A 22,808-nucleotide genomic window follows, 5' to 3' on the forward strand; every position below is an offset into this window, starting at 1 on the left:
CGTGGCTAAGCCAGGACAGGCACCATAGAAACTCAGAAGGGAGAGTACAGCCTGGCCTTGGACGGTGAAGGAATGCTTCCCACGGGGACAGAGCATGGTCTCCATCTCAGAAAGAAAGGGGTTAAACCAGGCAAAGACAGAAGAACACACCGGAGCCGGGCGCGGTGGCTCATGCCTGTAATCCCAGCACTTTGGGAGGCCGAGGCGGGCGGATCACAAGGTCAGGAGATCGAGATCACGGTGAAACCCCGTCTCTACTAAAAATACAAAAAATTAGCCGGGCGCGGTTGTGGGCGCCTGTAGTCCCAGCTATTCGGGAGGCTGAGGCAGGAGAATGGCGTGAACCCGGGAGGCGGAGCTTGCAGTGAGCCGAGATCGCGCCACTGCACTCCAGCCTGGGCGACAGAGCAAGACTCCGTCTCAAAAAAAAAAAAAAAAAAAAAAAAAAAAGGAACACACCGGAAAGAAAAGCATGCACAGGCCAGGCGCAGTGGCTCACACCTGTAATCCCAACACTTTGGGAGGTCGAAGCGGGTGGATCACCTGAGGTCCGGTGTTTGAGACCAGACTGCCCAGCATGGCGAAACTCCACTTCTACTAAACATACAAAAAATTAGCTGGGCATGGCGGCAGGCGCCTGTAATCCCAGCTACTCGGGAGGCTTGAACCAGGGAGGCGGAGCTTGCAGTGAGCCAAGATCGCACCACTGCATTCCAGCCTAGGCAACAAGAGTGAAATTCCATCTCAAAAAAAAAAAAAGAAAGAAAGAAAGAAAAGAAAAGCATGCACAAAGGCACGGAGTCAAGAAAAACCTGGCCTGATCAGGCCATGCAGGCCGCACTACACAAGCAGGTCAGGATCACTGCAGTACCCCACAGGCACTGCGACAGCAGTGGAACAGCGAGATGGAAGGAAGCGAACAGCAAGAAGGACACTCAGCTGTCTGTGCAGCCAGAGTCTAGCAGACAGGGGTAGCAGGAGCAAGTGAGGGGCCATGAAAGGAAGCTGAAGACATTCAGGTGCTCAGGTACAAAGGCAGGCGGAAGACATCCAGAGGGAGGAGGAAGCAGCAGAGTGTATTCACAAAGAAGAGAAAATGCAGTAGACTACGGCAAGAGTAAGGAAGACCAGACTAGTAAGACAGGGCTGGGCACAGTGGCTCACACCTGTAATCCCAGCACTTTGGGAGGCCAAGGCGGGATGATCGCTTGAGCCCAGGAAGTCAAGTTGACAATGAGCTATAATCGTGCCACTTCACTCCAGACTGGGTGACGGAGCAAGATCCTGTCTCTAAAATAAATAAATTTTTTTTTTTTTTTTTTTTTTGAGACAGAGTCTCGCTCCGTCGCCCAGGCTGGAGTGCAGTGGCCGGATCTCCACTCACTGCAAGCTCCGCCTCCCGGGTTCACGCCATTCTCCTGCCTCAGCCTCCTGAGTAGCTGGGACTACAGGCGCCCGCCACCTCACCCGGCTAGTTTTTTGTATTTTTTTTAGTAGAGACGGGGTTTCACCGTGTTATTAGCCAGGATGGTCTCGATTTCCTGACCTCGTGATCCGCCCGTCTCGGCCTCCCAAAGTGCTGAGATTACAGGCTTGAGCCACCGCGCCCGGCCTAAAATAAATAAAAATTAAAAAAGAATAGCAAGACGGTTTCTTTATCTCAGTTGGTACTGAGACGTGACAAAAGCCAACAGAAACTGAAAGGTATGTGAGGGGACACTGACTAGAACAATTAGAGGAATTTTTTGAACTCAAGTCTTCGGGCCTCAGTTTCCTCAGCTAACAAATACTATCTAGGCAATAAACAGGGGTTCTGCTGTTGCCCCCTCCAGTTCTGAAGTTCTATGCATCTACGATTTAACCATCACAGCCTTCCCACTGGCATACAGGTGTGGACATCTGTAAATGTACACACACACAAAGAACAGTTCAATTCAGTTTGTGCAGAGGTATTTAATTGAAATGATTGATCCAAACCATCCCATTATTCTTTTAAAGGAAGGAAGAATATTAACAATAGCTGTAGCTGTCTTCCTACGCTTGTTGGTTTTTGTTTGAGATGGAGTCTCGCTGTGTCACCCAGGCTGGAGTGCAGTGGCACGATCACAGCTCATGCAACTTCCACCTCCTGGGTTCAAACAATTCTCCTGCCTTAGCCTCCTGAATAGCTGGAATTACAGGTGCATGCCACCATGACCAGCTAACTTTTGTATTTTTAGTTGAGATGGGGTTTCACCATGTTGGCCAGGCTGGTCTCAAACCTCTGCCCTCAAGTGATCTGTCCACCTCAGCCTCGCAAAGTGCTGGGATTACAGTGCAGCCACTGCACCCAGCCTGATTTTGTTTGCTTTTAAAGACAGAAAGCTGCTTGGTACAGTGGCTCCCACCTGTGATCCCAGTCATCCCAAATACCCAGGAGGCTAAGGCAGGAGGATTGCTTGAGCCCAACAGTTTGAGACCAGTCTAGGCCTCCCAAAGTGCTGGGATTACAGGCTTGGGCCACTGCGCCCGGCCTAAAATAAATAAAAATTAAAAAGATCCTCATCCCCCTCAGAAAAATTTCAATTAGCTGGGTGTGGTGGCCCGTGCCTGTAGTCCCAGCTACTTGAAAGCCTGATGTGGGAGGATCTCTTGAGCCTAGGAGTAGGAGGCTACAGTGAGCTATGACGGCAGAACTGCACTCCAGCCTGTAAGCTATGACAGTGGAACTGCATTCCAGCTTGGGCAACAGGGACTGGACTCTAACTAGTAACTTGTAGACGTTTGCCTGGGTGGGCTACTTTCACCTAAGTGAAATAATTACCAAGTATTTTTAGGAAAAGTAATTAGATTGTAGTACACTTTTTTTTTCGTTTGAGATACAGTCTCGCTCTGTCAACCACGACGAAATACAGTGGCATGATCTAGGCTCACTGCAACCTCCTCCCCAGTTCAAGCGTTTCTCCTGCTTCAGCCTTCCCAGTAGCTAAGATTACAGGCATGCGCCACAACACCCAGCTAATTTTTGTATTTTAGTAGAGACAGGGTTTCACCATGTTGGCCAGACTGGTCTTGAGCTCCTGGCCTCAACTGATCCACTGACCTCAGCCTCCCAAAGTGCTGGTATTACAGGCGTGAGCCATAGCGCCAGCCTTGTAGTACATTATTAAACGGTTAATTTTTTTTTTTTTTTTTGAGACGGAGTCTCACTCTGTCACCCAGGCTGGAGTGCAGTGACAAGCGATTCTTCTGCCTCAGTCTCCCAAGTAGCTGGGACTACAGGCGCGCACCACCACACACGGCCAAGTTTCTGTATTTTCAGCAGAGACAGGGTTTCACCATGTTAGCCAGGATGGTCTTGCTCTCCTGACCTCATGATCCGTCCGTCTCCGCCTCCCAAAGTGCTGGGATTACAGGCGTGAGCCACCATGCCCAGCCAACAGTTAACTATTTTACTGAATTTTAGCATGAACATGAAATTACTACCATACTATAAATCTGAATATTAATTAGCCTCTCAGGAATCCTTTGAAGAAAGTAAAAAGCTTCACCGGACGGGCGCGGTGGCTCAAGCCTGTATGTAATCCCAGCACTTTGGGAGGCCGAGACAGGTGGATCACAAGGTCAGGAGATCGAGACCATCCTGGCTAACAAGGTGAAACCCTGTCTCTACTAAAAAATACAAAAAACTAGCCAGGCGAGGTGGCAGGGGCCTGTAGTCCCAGCTACTCGGGAGGCTGAGGCAGAAGAATGGCATAAACCCGGGAGGCGGAGCTTGCAGTCAGCTGAGATCCGGCCACTGCACTCCAGCCCGGGCGACAGAGCAAGACTCTGACTCAAAAAAAAAAAAAAAAAAAGGCTTCACCATTTCATAGGTGAGAAAACTAAAAAGAATTAAAATTAAAATTCTGGGCTGCTAAATGCACTGTGGTGTACTGGATTAGATCCTGGAACAGAAACAGGAGATTTTAAAAATCCAAATAATCCGTAGTTAATAATATTGTACCAATACTAATTTCTTAGTTTTGACAAATATACCAAGGTTCTCTAGAATATCCATATTAGGGAAAGCTGGCTGAAGAGAACTCTAGGCACAACAGTATGCCCTCATTGCCCTCATCCACAGGGCACTTCTCAGTGGTTTGAGTTACCTGTGATTAACTGTGGTTCAAAAACAGGTGAGGACAGTATAAGAAGATATTCTGAGTGAGAGAGACCACATTCACATAACTTTTATTACAGTGTATTGTTATAATTGTCCTATATATTATTAGTTATTTTTGTTAATCTCTTACTGTGCCTAATTTACAAATTAAGCTTTACCTATGGTAAAGGTATTACATATAGGAAAAACACTGTATATATTAGGGTTGAGTATTATCTGCAGTTTCAGGCATCCAGTGGGGGTCTTGGGATGTATCCCCTGCAGGTAATGGGGTAGTGTACTATCTTGGTGACTTTTCTGTAAATCTAAAATTATTCTAAAATAAAGTGTTTATTTTTAAAAATCCTGTGCCAAAAGAATTAGATTCTACAACCTCTCATTCAGTTTCAAGTTGTATCTAATACTGTGCTCAAAATATTCAAGAGAAAAATGTTCTTTACTTGACATCACCATCTATTAACATACGTAAGGGAAAAAGTCAATTTCCTCAGGAAAACAACAAGCAGTAATTCTATACCACAAACATTACTGGAATTACTCCAAGGTAGTTTAGAAATTGAAACATTTCGGCCGGGCGCGGTGGCTCAAGCCTGTAATCCCAGCACTTTGGGAGGCCGAGACGGGTGGATCAAGAGGTCAGGAGATCGAGACCATCCTGGCTAACACAGTGAAACCCCGTCTCTACTAAAAAATACAAAAAACTAGCCGGGTGAGTTGGCGGGCGCCTGTAGTCCCAGCTACTCGGGAGGCTGAGGCAGGAGAATGGCGTAAACCCGGGAGGCGGAGCTTGTAGTGAGCTGAGATCCGGCCACTGCACTCCAGCCCGGGTGACAGAGCGAGACTCCGTCTCAAAAAAAAAAAAAAAAAAAAAAGAAAAAGAAATTGAAACATTTCTTTTTTTGAGACAGGATCTTGTTCTGTCACTCAGGTGGGAGTGCTGTGGCACGATCGCAGCTCACTGCAGTCTTGACCTCCCGGGCTCAAGCGATCCCCCCACATCAGCCTCCTGAGTAGCTAGAACTACGGGTGCACACTACCACACCTGGCTCATTTTTTTTATTTTGTAAAGACAGTATCTCAACTGAGCATGGTGGCTCACGCCTGTAATCTCAGCACTTCGGGAGGCCGAGACAGGTGGATCACGAGGTCAGGAGATGGAGACCATCCTGGCCAACATGGTAAAACCCCATCTCTACTAAAATACACAAAATTAGCCAGGTGTGCTGGTGCACACCTGAAATCCCAGCTACTCAGGACGCTGACACAGTGGAATCACTTGAACCCGGGAGGTGGAGATTGCAGTGAGCCAAGATCGCGCCACTGCACTCCAGCCTGGCAACAGAGTGAGACTGTCTCAAAAAAAAAAAAAAAAAAAAAGACAGTATCTCACTGGCCAGGCACAGTGGCTCACACCTGTAACCCCGGCACTTTGGGAGGCCAAGGCGTACGGATCACCTGAGATCAGGCGTTCAAGACTAGCCTGACCAACATGGTGAAACCACACCTCTGTTAAACATACAAAATTATCCAGGCGTGGTGGCACATGCCTGTAATCCCAGCTACTTGGGAGGCTGAGGCAGGGGAATCGCCTGAACCCAGGAGACAGAGGTTGCAGTGAGCTGAGATCAGGCCATGACACTCCAGCCTGGGCAACAAAAGCAAAACTCCATCTCAAAAAAAACAGTGTCTCACTATGTTGCCCAGGCTGGTCTCAAAATCCCGGGCTCAAGGGATCCTCCTGCCTTGGCCTTCCAAAGTGTTAGGATTATGGTTGTAAACCACTGCACCCAGCTGCTAATTCCATTAAAATAAAGTAAGTTTTCTTTTTTTTTTTTTTTTTTTTTTTTTTTAAACTTTTTTTTTTTTTTTTTTTTTTTTTTTTGAGACGGAGTCTCGCTCTGTCGCCCAGGCTGGAGTGCAGTGGCACGATCTCGGCTCACTGCAAGCTCCGCCTCCCGGGTTCCCGCCATTCTCCTGCCTCAGCCTCCTGAGTAGCTGGGACTACAGGCGCCCGCCACCGCGCCCGGCTAATTTTTTGTATTTTTAGTAGAGACGGGGTTTCACTGTGTTAGCCAGGATGGTCTCGATCTCCTGACCTTGTGATCCGCCCGCCTCGGCCTCCCAAAGTGCTGGGATTACAGGCTTGAGCCACCGCGCCCGGCCAAAGTAAGTTTTCATAATCGGTTGGACCCCAATATTATCTAGAATTTGGTCACCAAGTTACAGATTTTTAGATGTTTTTGGGATTTATATGTTTATCTCTGGCCTGCTAAAGTATTGGGATTACAGGTGTGAGCCACTGAGCCCAGCTGAAACTTACTTCTATAGTAAAAACAAAATAAATGTTATAGAGGCCCATGGCATATAGAGGCCTATGATTTGAAATCTTACTGGTCAAACTCTAAAATGAAGATGGCTCGTGTCACTATGTTCATGTAATCTAGCAAATCAGTTTACAAAGCCTACAGGGTCAAAAAGTCTAGCAAAGAGAACTTTATCAAATACAATTCAAAGCAGCATCCTATAACAGCAACAAATAAATATTAAATTAGTAATTAAGCCAGGAAAAAAGGTCTCCAATAAGTATATTTCACATACACATTACAATTTAAAATGAAAATACGAATAAGCATAATTAATGAAAATTAATCAGGCAGTTATGTACAGGAAATTCATTTCAAATAATACAGATAGGTTTAAAGCAAAAAGATAGAAAAAATATAACATGTGAATGTTAATTAGCAGAAAGCTGGAGAGGCTATATTAGTAGTATCAGACAAAAGCGACTTTAGAGACAAGGAAACTACCGAGGATGAGGGATACAGCTTAAATGACAAAAGGGTCAATTCACCAAGACCTAACAATCCTAAATGTATATGCACCAAACACAGCTTCAAACGTACATGAAGCAAAAACTAAATAAACTGTAAGGAAAAGTGAACAAATCTACAATTTTAGGCAAAGACTTCAACATTCCTCTCTTAGCAATCAAAAGAACTAGTAGACAAAAACTCAGCAAGAATATAGAAGCGAACAAAACCATCAACCAAAATAAAACTATCAGCCAACTGGATCTAACTGACATTCAGAAAACACCCAATAATAGTAGTACATACATTTTTAAGTGTATATGCATTCACCTAAACAGACCATAAAACCTTAAATTTTTTGAAAACCTTTAGATCATAAAAAGAATGATCTCGGACTATAATGGTAAAAATCAGACAAGAATTCAGTATTAGAGAGATACAGGTGGCCGGACACAGTGGCTTCAAGACTGTAATCCCAGCACTTTGGGAGGCCGAGGCAGGCAAATCACGAGGTCAGGAGGTCAAGACCACCCTGGCCAACATGGTGAAACCCTGCCTCTACTAAAAATACAACACTTAGCTGGGCACGGTGGTGTGCACCTGTAATCCCAGCTACTAGGGAGGCTGAGGCAGAAGAATCACTTGAACCCGGGAGGCAGAGGTTGCAGTGAGCCGAGATCATGCCACTGCACTCCAGCCTGGGTTACAGAGTAAGACCCTGTCTCAAATAAATAAATAAATAAATAAATAAATAAATAAACAAACAAACAAACAAATGGGAGAGATACAGAGTTAAACAGTACACTTCTGTATTAATCCATTTTCACACTGCTGATGAAGACATACCCGACACTGGGAAGAAAAACAAGTTTAAAAAGAGTTCTGGCCAGGAGCGGTGGCTCACGCCTGTAACCCCAGCATTTCGGGAGGCCGAGGCGGGCAGATGACAAGGTCAGGAGATCGAGACCATCCTGGCCAACATGGTGAAATCCCGTCTCTATTAAAAAAATACACAAAAAATTAGCCGGACGTGGTGGCGGGCGCCTGTAGTCCCAGCTACTCAGGAGGCTAAGGCAGGAGAATGGCGTAAACCCGGGAGGTGAAGCTTGCAGTGAGCCGAGATTGCACCACTGCACTCCAGCCTGAGCCACAGAGCGAGACTCTGTCTCAACAACAACAACAAAAAAGGAGTTCCACAAGGCTGGGGAGGCCTCACAATCATGGTGGAAGGCAAGGAGGAACAAGCCTGGTCTTACATGGATGGTGGCAGGCAAAGAGAAAGAGCTTGCCCAGGGAAACTCCCACTCACAGAACCATCAGATCTCATGAGACTTACTATCACGCAGCACAGCAGGGGAAAGACCTACATATATGATTCAATTACCTGCCACCAGGTCCCTCCCACAACACACGAGAACTGTGGGAGCCACAATTCAAGACAAGATTTGGGTGGGAACACAGCCAAACCATGTCAACTTCTAAATAAACTGTAGGTCAAACGAGAAGTCACGCCTGTAATCCCAGCACTTTGGGAGGCCGAGGTGGGCAGATCACGAGGTCAAGAGATGGAGACCAGCCTGGCCAACATGGGGAAACCCCGTCTCTACTAAAAATACAAAAAAAAAAAAAAAATTAGCCGGGCATGGTGGAGCACGCCTGTAGTCCCAGCTACTCCGGGGGCTGAGGCAGGAGAATCTCTTGAACCCAGGAGGCAGAGGTTGCAGTGAGCCAAAATTGCACCACTGTACTCCAACCCGGCCACAGTGCAAGACTCCATCTCAAAAAATAAAAAAAAAGGAGAAGGGAAATTAGAATTTTATTATTTTAGAGATGAGATCTTGCTATGTTGACCTAGCTAGAGTGCAATGGCTGGCTATTCACAGGTCCTAACACTGCACATTACAGCCTGGAACCCCTGAGCTCAAGTGGTCCTCCTGCCTCAGCCTCCTGAGTAGCTGGAACTACAGCACACAACACCATACCCAGCTAGAAAGTATTTTAAATTGAATGAAAATGAAACTTCGGCCAGGAACAGTGGCTCAAGCCCGTAATCCCAGCACGTTGGGAGACCCAGGCAGGTGGATGACTTGAGGTCAGGAGTTTGACACCAGCCTGACCAACATGGCAAAACGCTGACTCCACTAAAATACAAAAAATTAACTGAGCATGGTGGCAGGCACTGTCGTCCCAGCTACTTAGAGACTGAGGCAGGAGAATTGCTTGAGGCTGGGAGGCAGAGGGTTGTAGTGAGCAAAGACTGCACCACTGCACTCCAGCCTGGACGATGGAACAAGACTCTGTCTCAAAAAAAAAAAAAGAAAGAAAGAAAGAAAGTTCTGTGGCCGGGAGCGGTGGCTCACGCCTGCAATCCCAGCACTTTGGGAGGCCGAGACAGGCGGATCACGAGGTCAGGAGATCGAGACCATCCTGGCTAACACGGTGAAACCCTGTCTCTACTAAAAAACACAAAAAATTAGCCAGGCCTGGTGGTGGGCGCCTGTAGTACCAGCTACTTGGGAGGCTGAGGCAGGAAAATGGCGTGAACCCAGGAGGCAGAGCTTGCAGTGAGCAGAGATTGTGCCACTGCACTGCAGCCTGGAGACAAAGCGAGACTCCGTCTCAAAAAAAAAAACAAAAACAAAAAAGTTCAACATACCAAAATTTGTGGGATACAGCTTAAGTACGGCTCAGAGAGAAGTTCATAGCATTAAATATTCACATTAGAAAAGAAAAGCCCAGGCACAGCGGCTCACGCCTATAATCCCAGCATTTTGGGAGGGGGAGGCGGGCAGATCGCTTAAGCTCAGGAGTTAAACACCAACGTGAGCAACATGGCAAAACCTCGTCTCTACAAAAAAAAGAAAAAAAATTTACCCAGACATAACGGCTTGCACCTGTAGTCCCAGCCGCTCAGGAGGCTGAGGTGGGAGGATCCCTTGAGTCCAGGAGTTCAAGGTTACATGAGCTATGATCAAGCCACAGCACTCCAGACTAGCAGACAGTACAAGACCCTGCCTCTTAAATAGAACATAAAAATAAAAAACAAACCCAAAGCAAGTATTAAGGAAAAGGGTTAAAAAAAAAAATCAAAGATACTGAAAATGGAAAAACAGAAAAATCAGTAAAACCAACAGCTGGTTCTTCAAAAAGGTTTAAAAAATGAAGAAACCGGCCAGGTGTGGTGGCTCACGCCTGTAATCCCAGCACTCTGGGAGGCTGAGGCGAGGGAATCACAAGGTCAGGAGTTTGAGACCAGCCTGACCAACATAGTGAAACCCTGTCTCTAGTAAAAATATAAAAAATTAGCTGCGCGTGGTGGCAGGCGCCTGTAATCCCAGCTACTTGGGAGGCTGAGGCAGGAGAATCGCTTGAACCCGGGAAACGGAGGTTGCAGTGAGCTGAGATTGCACCACTACACTCCTGCCTGGGCAACAGTGTGGAAACTCCATCTCAAAAAAAAAAAAGGAAAAAAAAAGGAAAAAACCTCTATCAAGAATGGCAAGGAAGAATAAAAGGTAAAAACAAATTACTAATATCAGGAATGAAAAGGCAGACATCACTACAGACTCCTACAGGCATTAAAAGGATAATAAAGGAATACTGCAGACAACTCTACATGCGTAAATTCAAATACTTAGATGAAATGAACCAATTCCTTGAAAATCAGAAACTACTAACATAGAGAAAGAAGTAATTCCCACCTTACTTTAATGAAGCCAGCATTAATACTACAGATTAAGCATTCCAAATGCAAAAATCCGAAATCTTAAATGCTTCAAAATCTGAAACTTTTTCAGCAATGACATGACACTCAATGGAAAAATTCACTGGAACATTTCTGATTTCAGATTTTCAGATTTGGTGTGCTCAATCAGCATAATGCAAATATTCCAAAATCGGAAATTATCTGAAATCTATATAACACTTCTGGTCCCAAACATTTGAGATAAGAAATATTCAACCTGTAAAACCAAAATCAGGCAAAAATAAGAAAGCTAGTGACAAACATCCCTCATGGAAACAGACCAACAATGCTTACTAAAATTTAGTGAATTTAAGTCTAGTAATTAAAAAATAAATGACCAGGTAAGACGTCGTAGCTCACGCCTGTAATCCCAGCACTTCAGGAGGCCGAAGTGGGCGGATCACGAGGTCAGGAGATCAAGACCATCCTGGCTAACATGGTGAAACCCCGTCTCTACTAAAAATACAAAAAATTAACCGGGCGTGGTGGTGGGTGCCTGTAGTCCCAGCTACTTGGGAGGCTGAGGCAGGAGAATGGCGTGAACCCGGGAGGCAGAGCTTGCAGTGAGCAGAGACTGCACCACTGCACTCCAGCTTGGGCAAGAGAGAGACTCATCTCAAAATAAATAAATAAATAAATATCTCTCTCTCTCAAAAAAAAAAAAAAAAAAAAAAAAAAACCTGACAGGCACAGTGGCTCATGCCTGTAATCCCAGCACTCTGGAGGCCGAGGAGGGCAGATCACAAGGAGCTCGAGACCAGCCTGGCCAATATGGTGAAACCCCATCTCTACTAAAAATACAAAAATTAGCCAGGTGCGGTGGCACACGCCTGTAGTCATAGCTACTTGGAAGGCTGAGGCAGAAGAATCGCTTGAACCCGGGAGGCAGAGTTGCAATGCGCCGAGATGGTGCCACTGCACCCCAGCCTGGGCAACAGAGCGAGACTCCATCTCAGGAAAAAAAAAAAGTAAAACTATAAAATTTTTAGAAGAAAACATGGAAGGAAAAAATCATCATAACCTGGAGCTAAAATGGAGATCTTAGAAATGACACCAAAACCATGATTCACATAGAAAAATTGATAAATTGAACTTCATTCACATTAATTTTTTTTTTCTCTGCAAAAAACCGGTTCACAGGTTGGGTGCAGTGGCTCACACCTGTATCCCACCACTTTGGGAGGCCAAGGTCGGCCCATCACTTAAGGTCAGGAGTTCAAGACCAGCATGGCCAACATGGTGAAACACCATCTCTACTAAAAATACAAAAATTAGCCAGGCATGATGGCACACGCCTGTAATTCCAGCTACTGAGAAGGCTGAGGCACAAGAATCATTTAAATCGGGAGGCAGAGGTTGCAGAGAGCTAAGATCACACCACTACACTCCAGCCTGGGTGACAGAATGAGACTCCGTCTCACCAAAAAAAAAAAAAAAAAAAAAAAGGTTAACTATAAAATTTTTAGAAGAAAACATAGAGGGAAAAAAATCTTCATAATCTTGAGCTAAAACAGAGATCTTACAAATGACACCAAAACCATGATCCATAAAAGAAAAAATTGGTAAAATGAAGTTTATTCACATTAATTTTTTTTTTCTCTGCAAAAAAACAGTTAACAGGCTGGGTACGGTGGCTCACACCTATAATCCCAGCACTTTGGGAGGCTGAGGCGGGTAGACCACTTGAGGTCAGAAGTTCAAGACTAGCATGGCCAACATGGTGAAACCCCATCTCCACTAAAAATACAAAAATTAGCTAGGCGTGGTGGTGCACCCCTGTAACTCCAGCTAGTCAGGAGGCTGAGGCACGAGAATCACTTGAATCTGGGAGGCGGAGGTTGCAGTGAGCCGAGATCACGCCATCACACTCCAGCCTGGGTGACAGAATGAAACACTGTCTCAATAAAAAGATAAGCTACAGAGTTGAAGAAAATGTTGGCAAATTATATGTGACAAAGGATTTGAATTCAGAATCATGGAGAACTTTCAAAAAATAGGCAAAGTGGGCCAGGCACAGTGGCTCACGCCTGAAATCCCAGTACTTTGGGAGGCCGAGGCAGGCGGATCATCCGAAGTCAGGAGTTCAAGACCAGCCTGGCCAACATGGTGAAGTCCTGTCTCTACCAAAAATACAAACATTAGCCAGGCGTGGTGGCAGGCACCTGTAATCCCAGCTACTCAGGAGGCTGAGGCAGGAGAATCACTTGAACCCAGGAGACGGAGGTAGCAGTGAGCTGAGATGGTGCCATTGCACTCCAGGCTGGGGGATAAGAGCAAGACTTCGTCTCCAAAAAAAAAAAAGTTAAAAAAAAAAATAGGCAAAGTCTTGATAAAACACTTCTCCCAAGAGGATACAGGAATGGCATATAAACACAGGAAACACGTTCAATATTATTAGGCACTAGGGAAATGCAAATTAAAACTATGATACCACTACAGACCTATTTATTACAATATTAAGACGCCAGGCTCAGTGGCTCACGCCTGTAACCCCAGCATTTTGGGAGGCCAAGGTGGGTAGATCACTTAAGATCAAGAGTTCGAGACCAGCCTGGCCAACATGGTGAAACCCCATCTCTACTAAAAGTACAAAATTAGCCAGGTGTGGTGGCACACATCTGTAATCCTAGCTACTGGGGAGGCTGAGGCAGGAGAATCGCTTGAACCTGGGAGGCAAAGGTTGCAGTGAGCCAAGATAGCACCACTGCACTCCAGCCTGGGTGACAGGGTGAGACTCTACTTTCAAACAACAAAAAAAATACACACACACACACACACACACACACATATATATATTAAGGTCAGGAATTATAAACTAATATATAGTTTAAGGCTGGGTGCGGTGGCTCACAACTGTAATCCCAACACTGGGAAACCAAGGTGGGAGGATCACTGGAGCCCAGAAGATAAGACACCAGCCTGGGCAACATAGTGAGACCCCATTTCCACAAAAAGAATTTTTTTTTTTTTTTTTGAGACAGAGTCTCGATCTCGTTGCCCAGGCTGGAGTGCAGTGGGGCGATCTCGGCTCATAGCAACCTTCACCTCTCAGGTTCAAGTGAGTCTCTTGCCTCAACTCAACCTCCCGAGTAGCTGGAATTACAGGTGTGTGCCACCACAACTGGCTACTTTTTGTATTTTTAGTAGAGACCGGGTTTCACTACCTTGACTGGGCTGGTCTCAAACTCCTGATCTCCGGTGATCCGCCTGCCTCGGCCTCCCAAAGTGCTGGGATTACAGGCATGAGCCACCACACCCGGCCCACAAAATGAGTTTTTAAAAAAATAGTTTAGGCCAGGGCTTACACCTGTAATCCTGGCACTTTGGGAGGCCAGACAAGCAGACTCCCTGAGCTCAGGAGTTTGAGACCAGCCTGGGCAACATGGCGAAACCCCACCTCTACTAAAAAATATTAATAATAATAGTGTAGGCAAAAACGACTGAAAATCTCAAGTACTAGCAGAGCAACTAGAACTCTCAGACATTGCTGTGAGTAGGCAAAATGGTATATCCACTCTGGATAACAGTTCGGCGGTTTCGCAAAATGTCCCCATATGGCCAGCTCCTACTCCTTGGTATTCACCTAGAAAACTGAAATTTACTTTCACACAAAAATCCTTTATAGACATGTTTACAGCAACTCTACTTATAATCACCAAACCTGAAAACAACCCCAATGTCCACCAATGGAAAAATGGACAAACTGTGGTACATTTACACAACAGAATACTACACAGCAGCAAAAAAGAACAAGCTACTGATACATGCAACAACTTGGATGACTCTCAAAGTCATTACGCTGAGTGAAATAAACCTTCCTGAAAAGACTACACGCTGTATGAGTCCATTTATAGGACTCATCCAAAAGATAAAATCATACCAAGTAACAGAGTAATGGCTGCCAAGACTTTAGGAGTTAGGGAGAGTATAACTATAACATGAGGGAGTTTTTGTGAACAATTAAACTGTTCTGTATCCTGACTGCGGTAGTAGATATGTGAATCTACAGTTGTTAAAATTCAAACGCAAAATGCACATTTTAAACATTCAATTTTGGCTGGGACAGTGGCTTACACCTGTAATCCCAAAACTTTGGGAGGCCAAGGTGGGAGGATTGCTTGAGCCCAGGAGTTTGAGATCAGTTTGGGCAACACAGTGGGACTCCCATCTTTCCAAAAAAAAAAAAATTTTTTTGTTTTTGTTTTTTGAGATAGAGTCTATCTCTGTTACCCAGGCTGGAGTGCAGTGGCACAATCTCAGCTCACTGCAAGCTCCACCTTCCGGGTTCAAGCAATTCTCCTGCCTTAGCCTCCCGAGTAGCTATGATTACCGGCATATGCCACCGTGCCCGGCTAAGTTTTGTACTTTTAGTGGAGACACAGTTTCACCATGTTGGTCAGGCTAGGATTACAGGCGCCCGCCACCACACTCAGCTAATGTTTTTGTATTTTTAGTAGAGAATGGGGTTTCACCACGTTGGCCAGGCTGGGCTCGAACTCCTGACCTAATGATCCTTCCACCTCGGCTTCCCAAAGTGCTGGGATTACAGGCGTGAACCACGGCGCCTGGCCAGGCTAATTAGAATTAAGTTTTTTGTTAAGACAGAGTCTTACTACATAGCCCAAGCTGGTCTTGAACTCCTGGCCTCAAGTGATCCTCCTACCTGGGCCTTCCAGAGTGCTGGGATTATGGGTATGAGCCACTGTGCCGAACTATACTCTTTTTTTTTTTTTTTTTTTTTTTTTTTTTTTGAGACGGAGTCTCGCTCTGTCGCCCAGGCTGGAGTGCAGTGGTCGGATCTCAGCTCACTGCAAGCTCCGCCTCCCGGGTTTACGCCATTCTCCTGCCTCAGCCTCCCGAGTAGCTGGGACTAGAGGCGCCCGCCACCTCGCCCGGCTAGTTTTTTGTATTTTTTTTTTTAGTAGAGACGAGGTTTCAACGTGTTAACCAGGATGGTCTTGATCTTCTGACCTCGTGATCCGCCCGTCTCGGCCTCCCAAAGTGCTGGGATTACAGGCTTGAGCCACCGCGCCCGGCCTATACTCTTTATCTTGATATATCCATTACACAGGTGTACACATACAAAAAACACTGAATCACAGACATGCTCTCTGCAGCTGTACCATTTCTAAAGCCTGTATGGTAATCATTTAAACTTTTTAAAGTTAGAATTGTTAATTTTAGTTAAGACAAAGGAAGTTCTACATTTTTCTTCAATCTATTCCCTCAGGTCACTAAGGCGAATGTGAACTAGAGTTAATGATAACCTAATTTCACCATGGTAGTAATTTCTACAACACAGGGAAGGCTTCTAAGTGCACCCTCATGTACAATGATGTACCCCAAAGACCCATAATAATCACACCAGCATTGTTTACACAATGATCATACCAGCAAAGCAGAGGATACACTGTATGGTGGTTAACTTTTTTTTTTTTTTGAGACAAAGATTTGTTCTTTTGTGCAGGCTGGAGTGCAATGGTGTAATCTCAGCTCACTGCAACCTCCGACCCCTGGGTTCAAGCGATTCTCATGTCTCAACCTCCCGAGTAGCTGAGATTACAGGTGCTCGTCACCACACCCGGCTAGTTTTTGCATTTTTTGACAGAGATGGGGTTTCTTCATCTTGGCCAGGCTGGTCTCAAACTCCTGACATCAAGTGATCTGCCCACCTCAGCCTCCCATAGTGCTGAGATTTCAGGCGTGAGCCACCGCACCCAGTCCCTATGGTGGCTAATTTTTATTTTAATATTCTGTAGAGCGGTGGCGGGGAGGGTCTCTCCATGTCACCCAGGCTGATCCTGAACTCCTGGACTCAAGGGATCCTCCCGCCCTGGCCTCCCTAAATGTTGGGATTATAGGTATGAGTCACCAAGCCTATGGTGCCCTATCATTTAGAAATCTGAGGTAGTGGTCAGGTGCAGTGGCTCACGCCCGTAATCCTAGCACTTTGGGAGGCCGAGGTAGGTGCATCACGAGGTCAGGAGATCGAGACCATCCTGGCTAACATGGTGAAACCCCATCTCTACTAAAAATACAAAAAATAAGCCGGGCGTGGTGGCGCACGCCAGTAGCCCCAGCTACCTGGGAGACTGAGGCAGGAGAATCACTTGAACCTAGGAGGCGGAGGCTGCAGTGAGCCGAGATCATATCACTGCACTCCAGCCCGGGCAACAGAGCGAGACTCCATCTCAAAAAAAAAAAAAAGAAAACTGAGGTAGTGCAAGGTTGATACCTTGCCCATGGAACAGAGCCTATCGAATTTGTGGTTCCCCAAGTTTTGTGTGTAAGAGTTCTGATTTGGGTCAAAGACCTGATAAGCTAAGTTGTGTTGTCCTGCTCCTCCCACGTCCTCCTCCTTTGTTGAAGCTACCCACATGCAGAAACAACAGCCTCCTTGGCTCAGCAGCCACCTCGATGAAGGTGGTCCTGGGTATAACACATAGTGCTGTGTCCAGCACACAGGACAGTGGGACTGCGACCACTCCTGAAAATCAGGACACTCCTTCCACTCTGCCTTCTCTCTTATCCACCTTCTGGCTTGGTGACTACGGAGTGTAGAGGCTGCTTGCCGGGACTCAGAAAGCCTTCCTGGGAAGCATAGGACCAGAACCCACTCACTGTTTCTTGCTGACATTGTTTTGGGTGCCATTTTGCACCATACAAGGTATTCCAAAAAGCTCACTATCTGTGGGGAAACAATTCAGAAGCTTCAGAATTACATTAAGACTTTCTGTGATCTGTGTCAAGAATATTTTACCCCAATTACCACGAAGACTTTCTTTAATGAACAATTACTAAAATACTTACAAAGAAACTTAAAAACTAAAGACAGCTTTAAAAGTTTAAAATATCGGGCAGGTGGGGCGGCTCATGCCTGTAATTCTAGCACTTTGGGAGGCCGAGGCAGGTAGATAGATCACTTGAGGTCAGGAGTTCGAGACCAGCCTGACCAACATGGTGAAACCCCGTCTCTACTAAAAATATAAAAAATGGCCAGATGCAGTTGCTCACGCCTCTAATCCCAGCACTTTGGGAGGCCAAGGCATGCAGATCACGAGGTCAGGAGTTCTAGACCAACATGGTGAAACCCCGCCTCCATTAAAAATACAAAAATCAGCCATGCGTGGTGACACGTGCCTGTAATCCCAGCTACTCAGGAGGCTGAGGCAGGAGAATCACTTGAACCCAGGAGGCAGAGGTTGCAGTGAGCTAAGATCACCCCACTGCACTTCAGCTGGGGCGACAGAGTGAGACTCCATCTCAAAAAAAAAAAAAATTAGCCAGGTGTGGTGGTGCACTCCTGTAGTCCCAGCTACTCGGGAGGCTGAAGCAGGAGAATCACTTGAACTCAGGAGGCAGAAGTTAGCAGTGAGCTAAGATGGCACCACTGTACTCCAGCCTGGGCAACAGAGCAAGACTCTGTCTCAAAAGTAAAAAAATAAAATAAAATACCATCCAAGATGGGGGCATATTTTAAAAGCTTAAAATACAGTAAAAGCAACTGTCAAGATGCAGCACACAACTCAACAGTACATAATAAAGAAGCTGCAATAGCTCACACCCGTAATATCAGCACTCTGGGAGGCCAAGGTGGGTGGATCACAAGGTCAAGAGATAGAGACCATCCTGGCCAACGTGGTGAAACCCTGTCTCTACTAAAAATACAAAAATTAGCTGGGTGTGGTGGCCAGCGCCTGAGTCCCAGCTACTCAGGAGGCTGAGGCAGGAGAATCGCTTGAACCCAGGAGGTGAAGATTGCAGTGCGTCAAGATCGAGCCACTGCACTCCAGGCTGGCGACAGAGTGAGACTCCGTCTCAGAAACAAAAAAATACACAATGAACTAATTCTGTGAACTATAAAACAGATTTTATTAATGAGATTACATGGAATAGAAAAGATCAGAAAAGTATTAAAATATTTTGTTTTTTGTTTTGCTTTTTTGAGACAGAGTTTTGCCCTTGTTGCCCAGGCTGGAGTGCAATGGCACAATCTCGGCTCACAACAATCTCCACCTCCCAGGTTCAAGCGATTCTCCTGCCTCAGCCTCCAGAGTAGCTAGGATTATAGGCATGCGCCACCACGCCCAATTAATTTTGTATTTTTAGTAGAGACGGGGTTTCTCCATGATGGTTAGGCTGGTCTCAAACTCCCGACCTCAGCTGATCCTTCTGCTTCGTCTTCCCAAAGTGTTGGGATTACAGGTGTGAGCCACTGCGCCTGGCCTTTTTTCTTTTTTTTTCTTTTCTTCTTCTTTTTTTTTTTTTTTGAGACGGAGTCTTGCACTGTCGCCTGGGCTAGAGTGCAGTGGCGCAATCTGGACTCACTGCAACCTCTGCCTCCCAGGTTCAAGCAATTCTCCTGCCTCAGCATTCAGGGTAGCTGGGATGACAGGCATCCACCACTATTCCTGGCTAATCTTTGTATTTTTAGTAGAGACGGGGTTTCATCACATTGGCCAGGCTGGTCTGGAACTCCTGACCTCAGGTGATCCACCTGCCTCAGCCTCCCAAAGTGCTGGGATTACAGGCGTGAGCCACCCCACCCGGCCTGTTTTTTTTGTTTTTGTTCATTTGTTTGTTTTTTTGAGACGAGTCTCACTCTGTCACCGAGGCTGGAGTGCAGTGGCGCCATCTCGGCTCACTGCAAGCTCAGCCTCCAGGGTTCATGCCATTCTCCTGCCTCAGCCTCCGGAGTAGCTGGGACTACAGGCGCCCGCCACCACACCTGGCTAATTGTTTGTATTTTTAGTAAAGATGAGGTCTCATCGTGTTAGCCAGGATGGGATTTTTTTTTTTTTCTGAGACAGAGTTTCACTCTTACTGCCCAGGCAGGAGTGCAATGGCTAGACCTCAGCTCACTGCAACCTCCGTCTCCCAGATTCAAGCAATTCTCCTGCCTCAGTCTCCCGAGTAGCTGGGATTACAAGTGCACACCATCACGTCCGGCTAATTTTTGCATTTTTAGTAGAGACGGGGTTTCACCATCTCTGGGGTTTCATCATCTGTCAGCCAGGCTGAGGAACTCCTGACCTCAGGTGATCCACCCACCTCAGCCTCCCAAAGTGCTGGAATTACAGGCATGAGCCACCATGCCTGGTCCTAAAATATTTTGTGAAATTTTTGTTGTTTGTGTTTATGTGTATGCTTCCTAGATCTTAACGGATTTTATTTCTTAAGAGTGGGTTATGGTCAAAAGCCATAGGCCAGGTGCAGTGGCTCACGCCTGTAATCCCAGCACTTTGGGAGGCAGAGATGAGAGGATAGTTTGAGGTCAAGAGTTCAAGCCCAGCCTGGGTAACATAGTGAGACCCTGTCTCTATATTAAAAGAAAAAATTAGCCAGGCATGGTGGCACATACCTAGAGTCCTAGCTACTTGGAAGGATTACTTAGTTCAGAAATTTGAGGTTACAGTGAGCTATGACCACGCAACTGTACTCTAGCCTATGCAACAGACAGAGACCATGTCTCTTTTAAAACAACGACAAAACCCTAATGCATACCAGTTTAACAGAATATCACAGTCCTGTCAAAAATAATACTCAGGTGGGCACAGTGGCAAGGGTCTGTACCCTAATCCATTAGTAAAACTAAGATGAGAGGGATCACTTGACACCACAAGCTCAAGGCCAGCCTGGGCAACTTAGCAAGATACTATCTTGATAATAATAGTAATAATAATAATATGCATACAGTTATCTGATTTTGAATAATGTGACAAAAATAATAAAGGTAGGGCCGGGCATGGTGGCTCACACCTGTAATTCCAGCACTTTGAGAGGCCAAAGCAGGTGGATCGCGAGGTCAGGACTTCAAAGCCAGCCTGCCCAACATAGTGAATCCCTGTCTCTACTAAAAATACAAAAAAAATTAGCCAGGCATGGTGGCAGGCACCTGTAGACCCAGTTACTTGGAAGGCTTAGGCAGGGGAATCGCTTGAACCCAGGAAACGGAGGTTACAGTGTGCCAAGATTGCACCACTGCACTCCAGCCTGGGCAACAGACAGAGTGAGACTCTGTCTCAGAAAAAATAAATAAATAAAAATAATAATAAAGTTATATTTTACCTAAGTACTGCAAAGCAAATGTGAATTATTAAAACTTGAAATGGTATGAAAGACTAAACCTAAGAATTTTATTGTGCCACCAACTGGTTTTTATTGAATCAACAGAAATGAATATATTTCACATCCAGCTACAGCAAAAATTATCAATATTTTTTGTAAGGATATGCACAGGCAAACCCCCCACCCTATCCTTCCCGACAGCAGCAAACACTGCCCTTAAAAACCCCAATGATCCAAACGCTCACGCCTCATCTTTGATCTCAAGAACTACAGCCTGTTTTGATCTCCAGCCTGTTTTGATCACAGGATACTGGATGAGGGCAATCTCGGGAGACTGAAGTCCAGGACTACAGCCCAAGACCCTAATACAACAATATAGTAATAATAAAAACGGCCGGGCGCGGTGGCTCACACCTGTAATCCCAGCACTTTGGGAAGCCGAGGCGGGAGGATCACCTGAGGTCCGGAGTTCGAGACCAGCCTGGCCAACATGATGAAACCCTGTCTCTACAAAAATTAGCCGGACATGGTGGCGCATGCCTGTAGTCCCGGCAACTTGAGAGGCTGAGGCAGGAGAATTGCTTGAACCTGGGAGGCGGAGGTTACAGTGAGCTGAGATAGTCCCATTATTGCACTCCAGCCTGGGCGACAGAGCGAGACTCCGTCTCAAAAAAAAAAAAAAAAAAGAACAATTTGTGTCATGATTTAGCACAAAAATACTCCCAAAGCTTATTTCGTTTTTAATTGCAATGCCTTTAAAACTACATAATTTAAGAGTTCAAATAACGTTATAAGAACGCAACTTTTCAAACAAAAATCTATTCTCTTTCAGGAAACAATGGGATAACTGGAAATGACTGCGCCAATTGCATACCCCCTTATAAATACTGTACCCTCTAAAATGTTGTGACCAACGGTTGAATAAAAGTGGCAGGAATCCATAGTTGGTAGGTGCAACGTGTGCTAGCTGTCTTCATAAACAAAACTGAAAAAAACACCTTTCAAATTCCTTAAGTTCGAACCCTAAATACATATCTGAGTAACCAGACCACTAAACACCCTTGAAAACTTAACAAAGCCGGGGAGGAGGGACCAGGGCTGCCAGCTCCAGGTGGCTGTCAGGTAGATTTCAAATAACCACACAGGAGAACCAAAGGAAAACTTCCGGGAGGCCTTTCTCAATCATCACGCGCAGGGCATTACGAAGGTGGACAGAGAGAAACATTTCAAAGCCCTGGGAGCGAAAGGGCAGCTTTGCTCACCCCTGGAATCGCAGTCGCTCTGGAGCTGCCGCAGCGGGCGAGGCTCCACGACAGAAGCCCGGGCCTCGCCTGCATCACCCGCTGGGTCCAGCGGAAGGCGAAGCGCCGTGCGCGGAGCTGCACCCGGGAGCCGTCCCCGCCCGTTCAGGGGCTGCTCCAGCCTGCGGACCAGCCCGTCGCCGTGAGCGGCGGCCCCGGTGTCGCCCTCCCGCCGCCTCTGCTCAGGTTCTCCTCTCAAGAGAGTGACAGAGACCGCGTCACGCCGAGCACGGCCCACCTGCCGCCGTGCCCCGGGACCCCGGCAAGCGCGGCGCCGCAGAACCCGTTATCCGCCCGCCCTCAGCATCCCGCTCCCAGGCCCGGGGCGCCCGGGCCAACAGCGGGAGGCCGAGCTCCGCCAAGGCGCGGGGGGACTGCGACCGCGTACCGCCATCGACCCCCGCCCGCTGCCGCCGCTTACCTCGAAGTAGCCTCCGGGGGCGGCGCCGCCCGCGCTCGCGCCCGCGCCGAGGGGCCCGTTGGCCGCCGCCGCGCCGCCCACCAGGCCTGCCGCGCTGCCCGGGGCCGCCAGGCCCGCGGCCTGGGAGCCGCGCAGCGCCGCCGCCGGGCCGGCCTTGCCGCTGCTCGCGCCACCGTTACCCCCGCCCGAGCCGCCGCCGCCGCCCCCCGCTTGTTCTTCCGGCGCTTGGCCCCGCGCTTGGCGTCGGCTGGGCTCATGGCGGGCGGGGAGAGGGGCGCAGAGCGGGCGCGGGGGCCGCGGGCGGCGACGGAGGGCGGGG

The 22,808-nt window shown here is 46.9% G+C and overlaps 1 protein-coding gene across 2 annotated transcripts in view; it reads right to left on the reverse strand.

Annotated features, from left to right (window-relative positions):
• FAM193A (family with sequence similarity 193 member A) overlaps positions 1-22,544 on the reverse strand; it is a 198,250-nt gene extending 175,706 nt beyond the window's left edge. For both annotated transcript variants that reach the window (XM_050792252.1, XM_050792253.1), the window contains exon 1: positions 22,490-22,544. The gene's annotated coding sequence lies outside the window, so the exon portion shown is untranslated. The remainder of the gene's footprint in view (positions 1-22,489) is intronic.
• Between the last annotated feature and the right edge of the window lie 264 nt (positions 22,545-22,808).

Source organism: Macaca thibetana, chromosome 5, assembly GCF_024542745.1.
Source record: "Macaca thibetana thibetana isolate TM-01 chromosome 5, ASM2454274v1, whole genome shotgun sequence".
NCBI lineage: Eukaryota > Metazoa > Chordata > Mammalia > Primates > Cercopithecidae > Macaca > Macaca thibetana.